This window comes from Octopus bimaculoides, chromosome 9 (assembly GCF_046866305.1).
Source record: "Octopus bimaculoides isolate indiv1 chromosome 9, ASM4686630v1, whole genome shotgun sequence".
NCBI lineage: Eukaryota > Metazoa > Mollusca > Cephalopoda > Octopoda > Octopodidae > Octopus > Octopus bimaculoides.
Genome location: NC_142936.1, coordinates 11177983 through 11197982, shown reverse-complemented (window position 1 = coordinate 11197982; position 20000 = coordinate 11177983). Strand labels below are relative to the sequence as shown.

Below are 20000 nucleotides of genomic sequence, written 5' to 3'. Positions count from 1 at the left end.
AAGAAATAATAATTTCTTAAAGTATGTGTTAATCCCCATGTACCCAGACTTTGTGGACACTCTGTATATCTGGCCAGGACCAGATTAAGATCCATTGAGGCCCTAAGCACTTAAAAGATTTTGGTGCCCCCATAAAAGATTATGTAATTCAAAATATAAACAATAACAAACCATAAAATGAATTTGTTATTTTTCAAAACAAAACAAAACAGTAAGAAGGAAAATAATGTTTATTTTTGTATATTTCCATTTTATTTATATTTGAAAAGTTTCCTCCTACTTTTTTGAATTGCAGAGTCTTTGATCAGATCCTCAAAATTAATCTTAGGTAACACATCTGCATCTATACCTGTGTTATAACAAAAGAACTGCATAAAGTACATAGCGGTACATGCAAATGTGCATATATACTCTTTTACTCTTTTACTTGTTTCAGTCATTTTGACTGTGGCCATGCTGGAGCACCACCTTTAGTCAAGCAAATCGACCCCAGGACTTATTCTTTGTAAACCTAGTACTTATTCTATCGATCTCTTTTGCTGAACCGCTAAGTTACGGGGACGTAAACACCCCAACATCGGTTGCCAAGCGATGTTGGGGGGACAAACACACACACATACATACATACATATATATACACATATATATATATATATACGATGGGCTTCTTTCAGTTTCCGTCTACCAAATCCACTCACAAGGCTTTGGTCGGCCCGACGCTATAGTAGAAGACACTTGCCCAAGGGGCCACGCAGTGGGAATGAACCCGGAACCATGTGGTTGGTAAGCAAGCTACTTACCACACACATATATATATATATATATATATATATATATATATATTATGCGTGTGTGTGTGTGTGTCTATGTATGTATCTTTATCTCTCTCTCTGTGTTTATCTATCTATCTATCTATCTATCTACCTACCTACACACACACACACACATTTTCGTATGTGCGCATGCATGCGCACACGTGTGTGTGTGTGTATGTGTGTGTACGTATGAGAGCTTACTTTGGATCTTTCTTTGGGCGAATAAGAACAGAAAACAGAATCTTCCGCAAACAAAAGAGTTGAGGATTAGCATGAACAAATTGAAAGTACTAATTACATGACTGTGACCTCAATAAACTTACAAAAGCAAGAATATAGTCTTGCTGATAGTATTAAAAAACAAAAACAAAAAAAAAATCAAAGAAAAGCAACAGAAAAAAATTACAAACCAAAACAGGGGGATTGGTAAAGTTATGAGTAAGTTTGTTAAAATATACATACATATATATATATATATATATATATATATATATATATATATATATATATATATATATATATATATATATAAGATTGCTAAAGAACTTTATGAGTGTTGTGCAAATTATTCTGTGGAAGTTGGAGCTTACAAAGAGAAATGGTTGTTATTGTTTATTATCAAAGGCAGTATAGGCTAAGTTAGTGTGTAGATGCTGATATAAACATAAATGGAACTGATGAATTTCTTAAATTAACCTCCAAAACTACATAAGAATATCTTGGTTCATGAAAATAGAAAGTGTCTAACTTTAAAGTTGGTAAGATTATCTTATATAACCAAATGATTGATGTTTCAGAGATGAAAGAATTTTTGCTGAAACGAAGTAGGATTTATAGATTCGAGAACTGAGAAGTGGTTTGGAACCTAAGATAGTTAATGTGTTAAGAATGGAATCTTTTTTTTTTTTTTTTTTTTTTTTTCAGTTTTTAGTTTTCTATTCTTTCATGCCTCTTTGATCCTTCCAGGATCAATAAAAAATAGATACCAGTGAAGTACGAGGGTCAATTAAATCAAATTTCCTGTCTGTAAACAAACTGCATGTATTCACGGGACAGTCACTTCTTTGCTGCGTCCATACAGTCGTCATTGTCATCATCACCATCACCACCGCCACCACCACCACCACCATTCTAATACACACTTTTCCACCCTCACATGGGTGGGAAAGAATTTGTTGAGGCAGATATTTTCTATGGCTGGATGCCCTTCCTGCCACCAACCCGTACCTGTTTCCAAGTAAGCTAATGCGTCTCCATGATGAAGCATGTTTCCATGGAAATTTTGGAAACAAAGGACACTGCTTGCATGACAGTGTCAATCATTTACAACTGTCATACTGTGTCAACACTTGGCTTGAAGAATCTTCCTTGCCTTTAGTCGAGCAAATCGACCCCAGGACTTTTTCTTTGTAAGCCTAGTACTTATTCTATCGGTCTTTTTTGCCGAACCGCCAAGTTACGAGGACGTAAACACATCAGCATCGGTTGTCAAGCGATGTTGGGCGGGAGACAAACACAGACACACAAACATATACACACACATACATATATATATATATATATATATATATATATACATATATATGACGGGCTTCTTTCAGTTTCCGTCTGCCAAATCCACTCACAAGGCTTTGGTCGGCTTGAGGCTATAGTAGAAGACACTTGTCCAAGGTGCCACGCAGCAGGACTGAACCCAGAACCATGTGGTTGATAAGCAAGCTACTTACACACAGCCACTCCTGCGCCTATATGGAAAATAATTTTCAAACCCATATGCAATACTCTCAAACACTACAACAACAACAACAACAACTTAAAATCATTATCTCTGCCACTTAGCCCAGACAAGCATAAAGAATGCTTACACCCAGAAACAGCTGCAACAATAGCCTCGCTAGCTTCATGCACAATGCTGGAATACGTACCACCATTAACAAGAGCAGAAGACAGCAACAGTTGTGTTCTGATTGAATATGCTTTCTCAGCCTTCAGTGTGCCCAGTGCCAGAATCAACAGACATACAGAAATAGACTGGACACTGGAAAGTGTGCAATATGTTTAGATTGTCACTCTACAGCAAATACAATTGATCACAGCATGCCAGAGTGTTTAGAATGGTTCTCAGCTATGTGGAAGTAAGGTGTAACTAGAAAAACTGGTATAAATTGATTGTCGCATTCACTAGTTGTGCCAACTACCTGAATGCCATAGGACCGCTTGATTAGAACCGATCTGGGGTTACACACCAATAACTGACTCTCAGATTTATAAGACATTTTATAAAATTAATGAAATAAATTTATGTGTTGTGAGGAGTAATGTGAGCTGGAGAAGAGCCCTGTTCCAAATGTCAGAATTCTCTTCTTTCCACAACGCACTAATTTAACATGTCATATATTTTAGTAAATTGCTTTTTTTTTTTTTATCAATACAAGCTATCACAAATTTTCTTGGGATCTTGTTTTTTCAAAAAATGTTTTCTTATAAATCATTATTCATACACAAATACAAAGTTTCATATTTAGAAAGAAAAGGAAAGATTTTTTTCTTTTTTTTTTTGGAAAGAACATTATTCATATAAGTAAAGTGGAAATAGCTCTACTGGGATAGAAGCAAGTCAAGGTGTTGACAGCCAGAAGCTTACCTCGACTTTCATATGTGAATCACCATTTCATAATTATTGATCTCCTTTGATTAGGCTCAAGGCCAACTTTTGTCTGGAGGAAAAAGAAGTATAGTCTTAGTTTCGGTTTGCTTATATGATTCCATTCATGTCTAGTCAGATGCATTATAGAAATGTTAAACTGACTTCAAATCTTGACTGGTGCTTCCTGTTTATCAACCCTGGAAGTGTAAAAGACAAAGTTGACCTCTGCAGGATCTGAACTTAATGTAAAGAGCCACAACTGACTGCCATAGGGTCCAGTCCTAATTGCAGTATGGCAGTTCAGTGGTTAGAGCATTGGACTCACAATAATCGGGTAGAGAGTTCAATTCCTGGACTGGGCTGTGTGTTGTGTTCTTGAGCAAGACACTTTATTTCACGTTACTCCAGTTCACTCAGCTGTAGAAACCAGTTGTGATATCACTGGTGCCAAGCTGTATCATGGTTTTTGCCTTTCCCTTGGATAACATCGGTGGCATGTAGAGAGAAGGCTGGTATGCATGAGCAACTGCTGGTCTTCCACAAACAGCCCTGCCTGGACTTATGCCTTGGAGGGAAACTTCCTAGGTGCAATCCCATGGTCATGAATGATTAAAGGGGTTTTTACCTTTTAGTATATGTGCGTCAATGACCCCGAGATTATGCCAGCAGAATGTAAACTCCTGGCATGGCTTCCCATGCTGGATAGGTCAAAGGATTGAGGTTAGACTAATATGGATCACCTATTACCAGAAATAAAATTGAGTTTGCATAGGTCCATCATCTCTACATAGAAAAAATGCAAATTTACAGAAACATCCATAGCGATTCAAAACCAACAAGACCTGGGAGAAGAAGACTTTCCTTCAGGGAAACACAATGACATGTCTGGCCTTGACCTGGAACCCACAACGGCGGTGAAAGAGAGGATGCCCTAAAAATAGCTGGAGATAGGATTCTGCTGCAGCAGCCGAAAAACAGGGATCCAACTGGAGCAAAACAGAAAAGACAGCCCAGAGTTGGGAACAGTGGAGAGAAGTTGTTGCTGGTCCCTGCTCCATACGGAAAGAAGGGCTTAAATGAATATATGAAATAAACCTATAAAATACTGATAATTATTTTATTGGTAACTTACAGCTTTACCTTTCATTCAGAAGGATGAAAGGAAACTTTTATCTATTGGTAGGATTTACTCTTGGAGATGGGAGAGAATTAAAGGAAATATTTTTTAAAGTACTTTTTTTATATCTACCATTTCTGCCAACAATTTAGCTTAACTATTCCATAAATATTGTCAGTGATGTAGTTCTTATGATTATCATCAACAGATAACATGATATATTTTACTTGTAGACTTGAATATGAATCGGTTTATTTTGTCTTGATCTTAAATTAATAAACATCAATTATTCTAAAACATTAAAAGAATAAATCAAGATGCCAAAAGATGATACCAAACACTCAGTTTTTTTCACTTTTTCAGACTTTGGTAAGAATAAAGAAAGAAAGAAAGAAAGAAAGAAAAGAAAAGAAAAAAGAAGTAAAGAAGTAAGAGAGAGAGAGAGGGAGAAAAGTATATAACTATATATGGTAAAAAAAGATCTTCCAAAACTACCTCAAAGAAAAAAAAAACAAACAAAATGTAACAATAGCTTCAGATAATTCATAGAAGTCTTGTTTTGATAGATTCAGATTGATTGGTTCATGGTTTTGCGATATAAATCAGTATTTGTCAACCTTTTCTTCTTTTTCTTCTTTTTTTTTCTTCCTCTTCTTTTTCTTCTTCGTCTTTTTTACTGACAGCAACACCCAAGTCATATATCTCAATGTGCGAAACACCTAGTTAATTCTCTTTAAGAACTTTTTGACACGTTTGCACTTTAAATATATCTAAACGTGCAGATGTAATGTTTATGTATGAGAGTCAATATTAATGTGACAACCCCCTGGGACTTGAACAGATGTCTCCTCGATGACACCTTACCGTAATAACCAGTGCACTACATGAATTCTGCTAAATAAGGTTAGTACAGAGGTCATTACCCAGAGGTGTCTGCAAGAAGATGTGAGTCTAAGTTCTACTAAGAGGCTTCATAAGGCACAGGTGCAAAAGATGTGAGTCTGAGTTCTACTAAGAGTCTTCATAAGGCACAGGTGCAAAAGATGTGAGTCTGAGTTCTACTAAGAGTCTTCATAAGGCACAGGTGCAAAAGATGTGAGTCTGAGTTCTACTAAGAGTCTTCATAAGGCACAGGTGCAAAAGATGTGAGTCTGAGTTCTACTAAGAGTTTTCATAAGGCACAGGTATGTCCATGTGTTTAAGGAGCTTGCTTTGTAAACATGTGGTTCTGGGTTCAATCCTACTGCACAACACATTATGTTTTCTGCTGCAGCCTCAGTCCCATCAATGCCTTGTGAGTGAATTTGTGGATGGAAGCCCATGTGTCTGTCCTTGTGTGTGTATGTGTGTCTTTATGTGTGTGTGTATGTGTGTGTGTGTGTGTGTGTTGGTCCAAACTAATGCCTTATGAATGAATTTTAAATGGAAGCCCATCATGTGTGTGTGTGTGTGTGTGCATATGTGTGTGTAAATGTGTGTGTATTTGTGTTTATCACCCCATACCTCTTGGCAACTGGTATTGGTTTATTTATGTCCCCATAACTTAGCAGTTCAGTAAATGACACTAATTGAATAAGTACCAGACTTTACGAAAAAAAAAAAAAAATTACTGGTGTCCATTTTGGACAATAAAATTTGTTCAATGGTAGGGTGGGGGTTCAATAAAACCTATCGAGGACAGTGTCCCTGCATGGCTGCAAACCAGTGATTGACACAAGTACAAAAATATCTGTATCTTCCTCTCTCTCTCATTCACTTTCTCTGTGTGAATATAAACATTTATTCACCATTCATTACTCGTTGAATCAAGTATAAAGGTTTATATATCCGACGTGGCAGGCATGTAGTGTATGAGGTCTGTCTGCCTTCTCTCCTTCAGTTTAATATTGAATAATAGGCACGCACTTCTGTTATGTCTTCCCCCACTGCCAAGGGAGATCACTTCATTCTTTTCTACTCTCGGCACAAGACCCGAAATTTTTGGGGAGTGGTGGTGGGGGGGCAGTCGATTACATCGCCCCTAGTATGCAACTGGTACTTAATTTATCGACTCCGAAAGGATGAAAGGCAAAGTTGACCTCAGTGGAATTTGAACTCAGAATGTAAAGACAGATGAAATACCGCTAAGCATTTCACTCGGTGTGCTAATGTTTCTGCTAGCTCACCGCCTTGGAGACTACTACATTCTGCCGTACATCAACCAGTAACCCTTTAACCTAGTGTTTCAAATCAAATCAGAGTGGAGTCTGGTGCAGTCCCCAGTTTGCCAGCTTTGGTCAGACAGTCCAACCCATGCCAGCATGAACAACAGACATTAAACGATGGTCATGATGATGATTCCCCTCTCAGATTCATGCACTTATTGCAATGGTCCTTCAGTTTTTCTAAGTCCTGTCAAAGAACTTGGAAGGTTGGGCCTCTAACCAAGGCCTTTTGCGATACCCTTAAAGCCAGGAACTTTTCAATATCCCATCGTATACAGTTTAGAATAATATTTAGATGAACATTTTTTTCCGTCACAGATATTAAAATATTCTGAAGCCCTTTGTTGATAAAAAGAACAAAAAAAAAACCAACATTCTTTTCCGTCATGGAAACCTGGAAGAAAATTTCTTTTAAGCTGAGTTCTGTGAATGATGAACTTTCCTTATACACAACAGAGATGGTCCTAAAGCACTGACAGTAATACCTACTGGTGTTTGGGATAATGATGTAAGCTTTTATAAGGTATCTCAATATGTTAGAGATAGCAGCCAAATCTCTCTCAAATAAAACCAAATCTTGTCATCTTAATAAAATGAAGAACTTATTGAATAATGACAGTTCTAGATTATACACTCATTATAAAAGAAAAAATGGTGCGATTATGACTAGAATGTAGAGAAGAGAAAGATGTAGGTGATTAACCTTATCTCAATATATTACTGGTATTTATTTTGATAACAGGTTGCTGAGATAAAGGTCCTGAAATGCTGGTTGTTGTAGTAACGGTGATTGTGGAGTTGTCGAAGTGACAGTGGGAGGGAAATATATTTATTGAGATGATTGCAAAGAAGTAGTAGTGGGAGAGGTTAAGAAGAGAGACAGTAGCAATATTGGTGGTGCTCATGATTATGAAGAAGTTGGTGGCAGCAACATTTCTGATGATGGTGGCGGTAGTGGTGGTGGTGGCAGTGATGGTTGTTGCAGTGGTAGTGTTTGGTTGTAATAGTGGTGTGGGAGGTGTTATAATGGTTTTTGGTGGGGATGGTTGCATCAGTGCCGAAGAAGACAGTTAGAGAGTCTTGAAAGCAGCAATGGAGGCGGTGTGATTGTAATGGCGCCGGTTGTGGAGTAATATTGAAGAAATTTGACTAATTGCCAAGGTGCTGTGCCTTATCAGCAAAACACACAATTCTTCTTGTGCTTAGATTAAAAAAAAAAATAGATCAAAGAACTTGGTTGAATAAATTGCTATTTAGCAAAGATACATCAACTGATATATGTCTTACACTGCTTATGTCTTAGACAGAAGAATAGGATAGACCAATCTGAAGAAATGGAAACAACACTATCGAACATTAGTGTGTTTGTATTTTCAGTTGAAAGCCAAGCAAGATTCTTATAAACAAGGAATTGGAGTTGTTGTCAAAAGTGGCAACATCTCAAAGAGAATGATTGAAAATATTTGCTTGATTTAGAATTTATGATTTTATTTGCAAAATTGGATGAAGTGGGGGTGGGAGTAAGAATTTGAATTATTTATAGTTGAGACTGTTTTGATTTATAAATATATAATTCAAATATAACTATTTGATCTTATTTCTTTTATCAGTGTTTTTTTTTGTTGTTGTTGTTTTTGTTGTTGTTTTTGTGGTTGTTGTTGTTGTTGTTGTGCTGTCGTCAATTTTTTTTCTTTTTCTCTATTTCACGTTTATGATTGTTTAACCCAAACTTCTGGCACTTTTTGAAATTATCTTTTCAAGAAGTGAAGTAAATAATTTATTTTGGCTTCAGTCAGCATCATCATCATCATCATCATCATCTTCATCACCACTACCACCACCTTTGCTGCCACTGCCACCGCTGCCAGTATCGCCACTGCCACTGTCACCGCTGCCACCACCACCACCACCACCACCACTGCCACCACCACCACCACTGCCACCACCACCACCTCCTCTTCCTCTGCCACCCCCCCCTCCCATCCTCTTCCGCCCTCCTCTCCAACCCCACCCCTCCACTTCATCACTACCACTGTCATCATTGTCAACAATGACATCAACAATGACATCAACAATGACATCAACAATGACATCAACAATAACAACAGCAATAACCATTATCATTTTCAGTAACAACTATAACCACCAGTTATCATCATTACTGCTATACCATCATCAACATCATCCTCACCAATGCTATCAGAAATACAATATAATTCATAAAAGAATACGAACTTATGGCCTAAATGACTCTAATCCAATACCTTAACCATACCACTTTCTTCCTTTTAAAATAGACATCATCACCATAACCATCATAACAATCATTTTCAGAATTTGTTTACCCAGGGCATCCAGCTGTAGAAACTCCACCAGATCAGATTGGAGCCTGGTGCAGCCATCCGATTCACCAGTCCTCTCAGTCAAATCGTCCAACCCATGCTAGCACGGAAAGCTGACGTTAAACGATGAGGATGATGATGATGATGATAGTGATGATGATACTGATGTGGGTTGGATAGGTTTGCGCTACAGTAAATTGCTATTCATCACGTCTAGTATAATCTCATCTGTATGTTTCTGTGTCTTTCTGTGTCTTAGTCTTCTTCTTCTATTACTACTACCAGCTATTGATAAGATACTCCATGGCTCTTGTTTGTTTACTCTATTGTCATTTGTCCAAACCATTGCAGTCATCTTTCCTTTTATACAATAACTGATGCCTTTATTGCCCAGTTGCTTTTTCACCTCCTTTGTGATCTGTCATTCATGCAAGTTAACATTACACATCCAGTAGATCATATTTCAATCATTCTTTTCTAACCTTTGTGTTCGATACTCAAGTTTCACTAACAAGTAGCCTTACACCACTTTGCATGTCTTATACACAAGGCCATCTTAACAATATTATAAGGCCATCTTAACTTTATTGCAGGCCTCGTCAATAAAACAATGCATAAGGGTTTCTGCAGATGCAACCACAACAAACACAGATTAGCATTGATCTCCCAAGACCCACGAGGACTCTGGATGACTTCAAAATAGAATTGTTTGTTCTCAGGTAAGAATGTTGCATGGTTTCCTATCCTCAAATAACTCTAAACTGTCTGTTAACTAAGATGACCCTGTCCTGTTCTATGTTTGCTGACTTTATCAATCATTTTCAAGACTTCAGAGCTTAACACCTCTGCACTTGCTCTTCTTAAGAGAAGCTTCTTTGCTCTAGTAATTTATGATCATGCTGCTATGTCGGTTACTGGATATAATACAATCCTGCACTATCTGATCAACTTAGTGTAACTTGTATAAGTACCTATATCAAGATATTTCATTTCAATAGCATATCTAAATATCTTGTTGCCAGTGGTGGACTGGGTCTAAAAATATTCTTTTCTACTCTAGGCACAAGGTCTGAAATTTTGGTGGAGTGGGGCTAGTCACCATGAAAGTAGAGAGAAAAAGAGAGAGAGGGGGGGGGGGATGGGGGAGAAAAAGAGAAGGATGGAGGGATGGAATTAGAGAAACATTAAAACGTGATGTCAAATAAGTCAGCATTGAATCAGCAACACCAAATAGGCGGCACCAAAACAGCTGTGCCAAAATGTCTCATGTCCAATTATTTGAACATAGCAAAAGATCCTTAATTAGTATTATAAAGAAAGCTTATTGTTTAAATATGAACACTTTAAAATATGAAGTTTTGTTTTTTCGAATGGATGAATACAAAAAGGATTAAAATGGAATGTTAAACGGTTCAGAAGCATCAGCTTAGTATTTGAGATGTCTTTTAGTGTCAAAATATCCTTGATCACCTGACCCTTTTATTTTTAGTCAGTGTATCTTGGACAACCCTATCTAATGTTTTTTTTTAGCCAATTTTATAATAGTAGGAAGTAATTTGAGGAAATAATTTGGCTGCTATTTTTAGCAAGCTAAGCAACTACGTCAAGGCCTTTTTGTTGCCTCATTCAATGTGTTAGACTAAGTGTTTATAATGTTTATTCAAGGGAAAGATTACTCAGTTTCAAAGAACGAGTTAAGTGTTATATTACAACTTTTAAGTTTTAAATGTTTTGTAGTGATAGGTTAATGGTTTAACTTAATATCTAAACTTCACAGCATTATTATTAATAAACAATATTAATGAACAAAACATAAAAATTTGATGCCACTTGTTTTGTCACATTGATTTTTTTTTTTTTTTCGTTTTTGAATAATTAGTTCTAAGAAGGAAAATACGCGAATAAACAGGTGTATGCGTGGGTGTGTGGTAAGAAGCTTGTTTTCCAACCACATGGTTCTGGGTTCAGTCCTATTGAATGGCATGTTGGGCAAGTGAGTGGATTTGGTAGAAGGAAACTGAAAGAAGCCCGCTGTATATATATATATATATATATATATCATCATCATCATCATCATCGTTTAACGTCCGCTTTCCATGCTAGCATGGGTTGGACGATTTGACTGAGGACTGGTGAAACCGGATGGCAACACCAGGCTCCAGTCTGATTTGGCAGAGTTTCTACAGCTGGATGCCCTTCCTAACGCTAACCACTCAGAGAGTGTAGTGGGTGCTTTTACGTGTCACCCGCACGAAAACGGCCACGCTCGAAATGGTGTCTTTTATGTGCCACCCGCACAAGCCAGTCCAGGGGCACTGGCAACGATCTCGCTCGAAAATCCTACAGGAGCCAGTCAGGCGGTACTGGCAATGGCCACGCTCAAAATGGTGCATCTCATGTGCCACCCGCACAAGAACCAGTCCAGGGGCACTGGCAACGATCTTACTTGGCTTGCCGGGTCTTCTCACGCACAGCCCATTTCCAAAGGTCTCGGTCCGTAGTCATCGCCTCGGTGAGGCCCAATGTACGAAGGTCTTGCCTCACCACCTCAGCCCAGGTCTTCCTGGGCCTACCTCTTCCACGGGTTCCCTCAACTGTTAGGGTGTGGCACTTTTTCACGCAGCTATCCTCCTCCATTCTCACCACATGTCCATACCAGCGCAATCGTCTCTCTTGCACGCCACAACTGATGCTTCTAATGTTCAGCTTTTCTCTCAAGATACTTACACTCTGACGGGTATTCACATTGACATTACACATCCAACGGAGCATACTGGCTTCATTCCTTGCGAGCTTACGTATGTCCTCAGCAGTTACAGCCCATGTTTCACTGCCATGTAGCATGGTTGTTCGTACGCATGCGTCATACAGTCTGCCTTTTACTCTGAGTGAGAGTCCCTTTGTCGCCAGCAGGGGTAAGAGCTCTCTAAACTTTGCCCAGGCTATTCTTATTCTAGCAGCTACACTTTCAGCGCACCCACCCCCACTACTAACTTGGTCGCCCAGATAGCGGAAGCTATCGACTACCTCTAGTTTTTCACCCTGATATATATGTGTGTGTGTGTGTGTGTATATATGTATGTATGTATATATATATATATATATATATATATATATATATATATATATATATATAAACAATATATGAGTATATGCATATATATGTATATGTATGTATATACGTTCATCTACATGTACATATAGATACATAACTGGGTACATGACGTGGCAAAAGAACGAGGACAAAATGGTAAACAAGGTGCAACAAACAAGCAGGCCACATAGAAACATCCCCTTCATCAGCTGCCACCATTAAAACTCCGGCGTTTCATCTATTTTTGTGTGTCTGTATTTGTCCCCCCACCCACACTTGACAACCAGTGTTGGTGTGTTTACATCCCTGTAACGTAGTGGTTTTGCAAAAGAGATTGATACAATAAGTAATAGGCTTAAAAAAATAAACCCGGTGGTGGGGGTTGATTTTTTTTGACTAAAATCCTCCAAGGCGCTGCTTCAGCATGGCCGCAGTCAAATGGCTGAAACAAATAAAAAGAAGAAAAAAAGAAAAAAAAAACCAACCATTCCTCTCCCCACTATAAAAAAAGAAAAAAGAAAATTCCCCAAAAGACAAAAAGATAAGCAAAAACAAATCATCACCTAAAAGCTAGAAACCGCCATTCACATCCAACATCTCTGCATCCAAAATTTTCACTCTCTAAGAAATATCAGGGTTATAAAATTTATTATAGTTCACTGTTTTGCTGAGCCATTATTGCTGTCTGCGCCAACAGAATATTACAAGGTATATAAAATAGCATTTCACTCAGTTACATTAGAGTCTATGAAGAATTTTATGAGAATCAAATATATAATTCTTCACTTAATGACCATGATCTCTTTCTATTTAAAGAGGGTACATTTTTAACACCAATATTCGATCACAGTGGAGTGAGATAAGCTAAAAGAATATAGGTATCTTTTATCTTTTACTTGTTTCAGTCATTAAACTGTGGCCATGCTAGGGCATCGCTTTGAAGAATTTTCAGTCGAATGAATCGACCCTAATACTTATATCGGTCTCTTCTGTCGAACCTCTAAGTTACTAGGACATGAACACATGAACACCAGTTGTCAAGTAGTGGTGAGCCACAAACACAGGCACAAAAACACACGCATACACATACACACACACACACTCTTTTACTTGTTTCAGTCATTTGACTGTGGCCATGCTGGAGCACCACAAATCCACCCCAGGACTTATTCTCTGTAAGCCTAGTACTTATTCTATCAGTCTCTTTTGCTGAACCGCTAAGTTACAGGGATGTAAACACACCAGCATCGGTTGTCAAGCGATGTTGGGGGGACAAACACAGACACACAAACATATACACACACATACATATATATCTATATATATAAAAATGAGAATGTGTGTCTGTCTGTCTGTCTGTCTGTCTGTCTGTGTGAATCCCTAAAACTCGAGAACTACGCAACCAATTTCATTCAAACTTTACACATGCCTTACTTAGGGTTCCAGTTGTGTTTTAGTCAAAAAAAATTATTAACTTCTTGCAGAGTTCGAGCACACGGCAACATAATATCTCCTCCACTATTTAAGTATTACGTGTCAAAAGTGAAACAAAAACACTTATGTCAAATACTTTCACTTTAAAAATGAAACTATTCCACTAACGGAAACAATCACATTTCGATATTGTAGTGACAGATACTTTCACAGAGAGAGAAAGAGAGAAAGAGAGAGACAGAAAGAGAGAGAGAGAGAGAGAGATGTATATGTATACATATACATGTATATGTACACCATTTCGATACTGTAATGACAGATACTTTCAGAGAGAGAGAGAGAGAGAAAGAAAGAGAGAAAGAGAGAGAGAGAAAGAGAGAGAGAGAGAGAGAGATGTATATGTATACATATAGATGTACACGTATATGTATATATATATAGATCTATACATACATGTATATGTATACATATGTGTAGATGTATATATATATATATATATAGATGTACATGTAATATGTACACATACATACATATATACATGCATACAGATATCTATACATATATACACCCATCACACACACATACACATGCACACAAACACACACATTAGTCATTTGTTTTCTTATCCAAAACTACGTCAAAAGTACTGAATGGATCTTTATGAAATTTGGAAATTATATTCTTTGCATAACGGCCATAACTCCCATGAAAATTCATATATTTTTGATGTTGATGAAATTTTAACCCGAACATAACAGATGAGCATTATTTAGAAAATGATGTCACACGTTATCGAGGCTACCATTCTTTCTGGATGTGCAAAAGGGGATGACGTCTTTATTCCAAGAATTCCTCTTACTCCATCAGGAGCAGACATTCCTTTTACATTCAGAAGACTACAATTCCCCCTTCGTGTGACTTTTGCCATGTCCATAAACAAATATCAGGGTCAAACACTGTCTGTAGCTGGTCTTCTCTTGGAAGAGCCCTGCTTCTCACATGGACAACTGTATGTTGGCTGCTCAAGAGTGGGCAGTAACAAAAAACCTATTTGTATATGCTCCACAAGGGAAAACAAGGAACATAGTTTACAATGAGGTGTTATAATCACAACAGCAAGAAAGTATGTACATGATCACCTTCTTTTACGAAACTTCATTGACTTTCATATATTTATATTGATATACATATATATACGTGTGTTTGGGTGCGTGTGTGTATATACATCTCTATATATAAAGATGATGCGTAGTCTAGACGGCGTTTTTAGATTTCATTATTCTCTTTAACCCGGGCAACGCTGGGTATTTCTGCTAGTATATATATATATATATATATATATACGACTGGCTTCTTTCAGTTTCCGTCTACCAAATCCACTCACAAGGCTCTGGTTGGCCGGAGGCTATAGTAGAAGACACTTGCCCAGGGTGCCACACAGTGGGACTGAACCCGGAACCATGTGGTTCATAAGCAAACTACTTACCACACAGCCACTCCTACACATGCTGAACTTCTTTCACTTTCTGTTTGTCAAATCTACTCACAAGGTTTTGGTCAGCCTGAAGCTGTAGTAGAAGACACTTGCTCAAGGTGACATGCAATGGGACAGATTCTGGAACTGTGTGATTGGGAAGCAAGCTTCTTACCACACAGCCATGCTTGCACCTATGGCTTCTTACAACAGTGACACACTTGTGCCTATATATGTATGTATATATGTCACTTCTATTTTTTAATTATAAATCTTCCACTGAGGAGGGAGCTGGTTTCCAACAAAGGTACAAAGCTCCATCTTTAGGATGTAGTTAACTCAGACAAATTCACATTTGGAACTTGAGAAAAGTGTTGCATATTTTTACCGTTCCACTCAAAGATTGTACTTGTAATGTACGAATCAGCCGGTCAGTTTCTCTTTCTGAAAATCTCAGTTTATCCAGGTTCCCCTTTAAGCATTTACTAACAACATCTAGTGCTCCAATTATTATTGGTATGAATATGAATTCATAGTCTGGATATAGAAGCTGGAGGTTTCGTAGTAGTTGTCCATAGATATCCACTTTTTCTTTCATTTTCAAAGATATATTTATATCTGCAGGGCAGCTAACCTCTATGATGGTACATACCTTTGTCCCGCTGTCTCAAACACACATACATACATACATACATACATACATACATACATACATACATACATACATACATAAAAGTTAGATTAGGCCGATTTATGGGACTACCTTAGGATTCACGGCCATGAGTTGTACCAGTAATTCAAAGGGTCAGCCTTGTCACATTAAGTGTCATGCTAAATCTCCTTGAGAACTATGTTAACAGTACATGTATCTATGGAGTATTCAACCACTTGTACATTAATTTCACGAGCAGGCTGTTCCGTTGATCAGATCAGCTGGAACACTTGTCATCATAACCAGTGGAGTGCCAGTTAGTTATATATTCATATTATGTGTATGCATGTATGTATAATTTGTGTGTATATATGCTTGAAGCTATCTAAATGTAAGAAAAGACAAAATAAATCTTGTATATATCTTTTTTATTACTGAGTTCTTTTTGAATTGCAGATTTGCAAGTTGCAAAACTAGGTTACACGCAAACACACACACGTACAAATACCTACATACATGCACACATGCACATCTCCACACACACACATACACACACACACACATATACATGCATGTGTGCACACAGACTCACACACACACAGACTCACACACACACTCACACACATACATATACATGTATGTATGTGTGTGTGTGTGTGTATGTGTGTGTGTGTGTGTGTGTGTGTGTGTATTATTAGCTCTGGATGGATGAAATAAAAGTGAGCCTGAGCAGAATTTGAATTTAATGCAGATGGATGAAACTAAAGAGTTTCTGTTAACTTCTGCAAACATGCAAAATTAGATATGAATTTGGGAATGATAACGATGATTATTTGCATGCACACACATACACACACACACATTGAGTGAGGAGGAGAGAGAGAGAAATAGAATATGCACACATACATTCACTTCACACAGATATGTGCGTATGAGTATATATATATATATATATATATATATATATATATATATATATATATATATATGTGTGTGTGTGTGTGAGTGTATATATATATATATATATATATATATATACACACACTTACACACATATGCACACACACATATGCACACACACACACATGCACACATGCACACATACATTGATGTATATATTCATTCATACATTTTAGAACCAGTTTATTTGGTATTAGAAGTTTTTATTTTTATAAATCATTATTATTCATTTTTTTTTTCATCCTCTTTTTTTTTTTTTTTTTTGAAAGCAAAACCCAATCTGTCTTTGGCATTGAGCCCATTTTAATCTTGTTACCATAGTTGTAGCAGAATGTTTTTCTAAGTCAGCATTATATTCTGACGATTCTCTCAAGTCTTACACTGTCTGTGAAGTTATTTGATTATCTATTTTGATATTTTTAGATTTTTCACTTCCTGACAGGAATTTTAGTGTTCTCATAGCTTTGACCTCTACCTCTACTGGCTGGGGGACCAAAAATTTGGTTAATATTGGTGTAGGAGTGAAAGACAGTGGAGATGATTGAAACTTACAAAAATGCCAGACTGGCTACTTTAATATAACTGGGCTCTTGGAGGGGAGGATGGAGGAAGTACAAGCAAGGAGGGGGGAAAAAGTGAAGTACCAAGAGTTGGAAGAGAACTGTTGCAGAAATGAGTGAAGGACCCAGGTGGGGAGTTGAAGGTTTGCAGGTCATTCTCTTAGTAAAGTCTTTGGAATTCTGGGCTATACAGGGATGGTCAAAAACGGTAAAAAAACCATCTAGATAATTATGTGGGTGGTCAGTAGAATGCCATATGAATACTGGTGACGGCTTGACCAACCTCAGTTGGGTCAACTGGAAGAGTATTTGTTGAAATACCTGAAGTACACTGGGATACCAGGATAGAATTCGGATAATGTATCCAAGAATTGCATCTGTAGATGTATTGTTGTTCTTGTTATTGTTTGGGCCTTCTTGAGCCATGCCTGGCTCATAAGGGCCGGTTTCCTGGTTTCAATGGCATATAGGTTCCCCACCTGGACAGGATGTCGGTCCGTCGCAGGTGAGCTGCTAAATGCAAGAGGAAAGAATGAGAGAAAGTTGTGGCGAAAGAGTCAGCAGAAATTTGCCATTACCTTCTGCTGGATCCACATGGAGCTTAGATATTTCACTTATAAACACATATTGCCTGGTCTGAGATTCAAACCTGCGATTCCTTGACTGCGAGTCTGCTACTCTAACCACTAGGCCATGTGCCTCCACGTAGATGTATTAAGAACTAATTATTTAAGTACTACAGTTTTCTATGTTTCAGTTTCCTTTGTTGATGTTTCTGTTTCATGTTCCCAGGGTGGATAAAGCATATTTCAATAATATTTTTGGAAAGGAAGTTTGTCACTTTCTCCCAAGTCAGACTGAAAATAGTGAGCTCAGTGTAGGACCAACTGAAGGCACCTGCAATTTGTACAATCTGAGGAACTTCACTTCATATCTTTGAGATCTTCAAAATACCAAGGTTGAAATACCAAAATAATATATAAAATAAATATTCCATGCCTCCATATATATATCTATATATTTATATATAACGTTGACCACTAAAGTGGACATTTAGTGTGCTAGAAATAGACCACATGTTGTGTCTACTAAGACCTAATTGTTCTCAAAACGAAATTCAGCGAAATACCAAAATGTATGCGGGCAAGACAATGAAAATTACAGAAATAAAACATTATTACCCACGAACCGGTTTCGAAATCAACTCTCTTACCGAATGTCTGTTTCTCTTCAGCGTGAACTGTAATGGAATCATAATTTTCAGAATCTTATACAAGTTACTCACCGCCTCACTTTGGCAGCTTACTCTGTTTGCAGTTTCTCGTAATCCCTGTATATTTTTTCTTCCCTTCTGCTTATTTTTACAATTCCCCTTTCCGTTTTTAAAACTTGTCATTCTTTCATTTTTCTGTTTTTTTTCAAATTTGTCAAAGTTCTTGATGATTACATCCCAGTTGTCTTCCCTTTCCTTGATCTTTACCCTTTCTTTTCCTGTTTTTTAAAATTGCAAGTATTCTTCCTGATTATCTCCTAGCTGTGGTTGCTACTCCCCTCCCCCACTCACCTTATAATATTCCCCTCTCTTTCCCATATTCTTTATTATTTCATCCATTTCCTCTTCATTATTCTTCACTCTTCTCTCTCTCCTTCTCTTTCTTTCTCTCACTGCTCACAATCTTTTCACTAAAATCATCAGAAAACAGCTCTCTCCAAAGAAAAAATTTCACAGAAAACGTTAGTAATTTTTCTTTTCCTCATGACAAAGAGCAAATTAACTCTTTTGTTACCATATTTCTGTGGAAATTCACTGCCTTTGTTTCAGTTTGCTTTGAAAATAATAAAGAATTGATATAAACAGTTTTTGTCATTATTTAGTCAAGTCAGTGTTTTGAATACAAATTAGTATGAAATTTTGGTGGAACGTTTTAATTTACACCATTTTAAAGCAAGAAGTTAGTATTATAGAACCATTACTGGTCTCAGATGGATTGGTGTCAAAGGGGTTAATCCACTTTCCAAGAATTTCAAAAGTCCTTCATTTAATCTCATATAAGAAAATTTGTTTATTTTTCTCAGTTAAATCACAGAAACAGTTCGTTTTGTTCCATTTAATTTGGAGGTTTATAATCAGATATTTCACTACTGTGTCTTTTTTTTTTTTGTCTTCTCTCTTACTCTCTTTACCTGTTTCAGTTATTTGACTGTGGCCATGCTGGAGCACCGCTTTTAGTCGAGCAAATCGACCCCAGGACTTATTCTTTGTAAGCCTAGTACTTATTCTATCGGTCTCTTTTGCTGAACCGCTAAGTTACGGGGACGTAAGCACACCAGCATCGGTTGTCAAGCAATGTTGGGGGGACAAACACAGACACACAAACATATATACACACACATACATATATATATATATATATACATATATACGACAGGCTTCTTTCAGTTTCCGTCTACCAAATCCACTCACAAGGCTTTGGTCAGCCTGAGGCTATAGTAGAAGACACTTGCCCAAGGTGCCACGCAGTGGGACTGAACATGGAACCATGTGGTTTGTTAGCAAGCTACTTACCACACAGCCATTCCTCTGCCTTATCAAGTATAAATTGTTTTTGCTTCACAAACTCATGGACTGGGTGTGTTTCTTTGTGGCACCAATACTAAAGTGACTGTCAAAGGTAACTGAATACATTGGGTGCATTTTGCC

At 37.4% G+C, this 20000-nt stretch overlaps 1 protein-coding gene across 2 annotated transcripts in view; it reads left to right on the top strand.

Moving 5' to 3' along the window:
- Positions 1-20000, top strand: part of LOC106879996 (uncharacterized) — a 94393-nt gene that overhangs the window by 11523 nt on the left and 62870 nt on the right. Inside the window, exons 2-3 of one of the 2 annotated variants that reach the window (XM_089357135.1) lie at positions 4943-5007; positions 9719-9844. The gene's annotated coding sequence lies outside the window, so the exon portion shown is untranslated. Of the gene's footprint in view, positions 1-4942; positions 5050-9718; positions 9845-20000 lie in introns of both variants that reach the window. The other variant, XM_089357134.1, reaches the window with a different exon arrangement.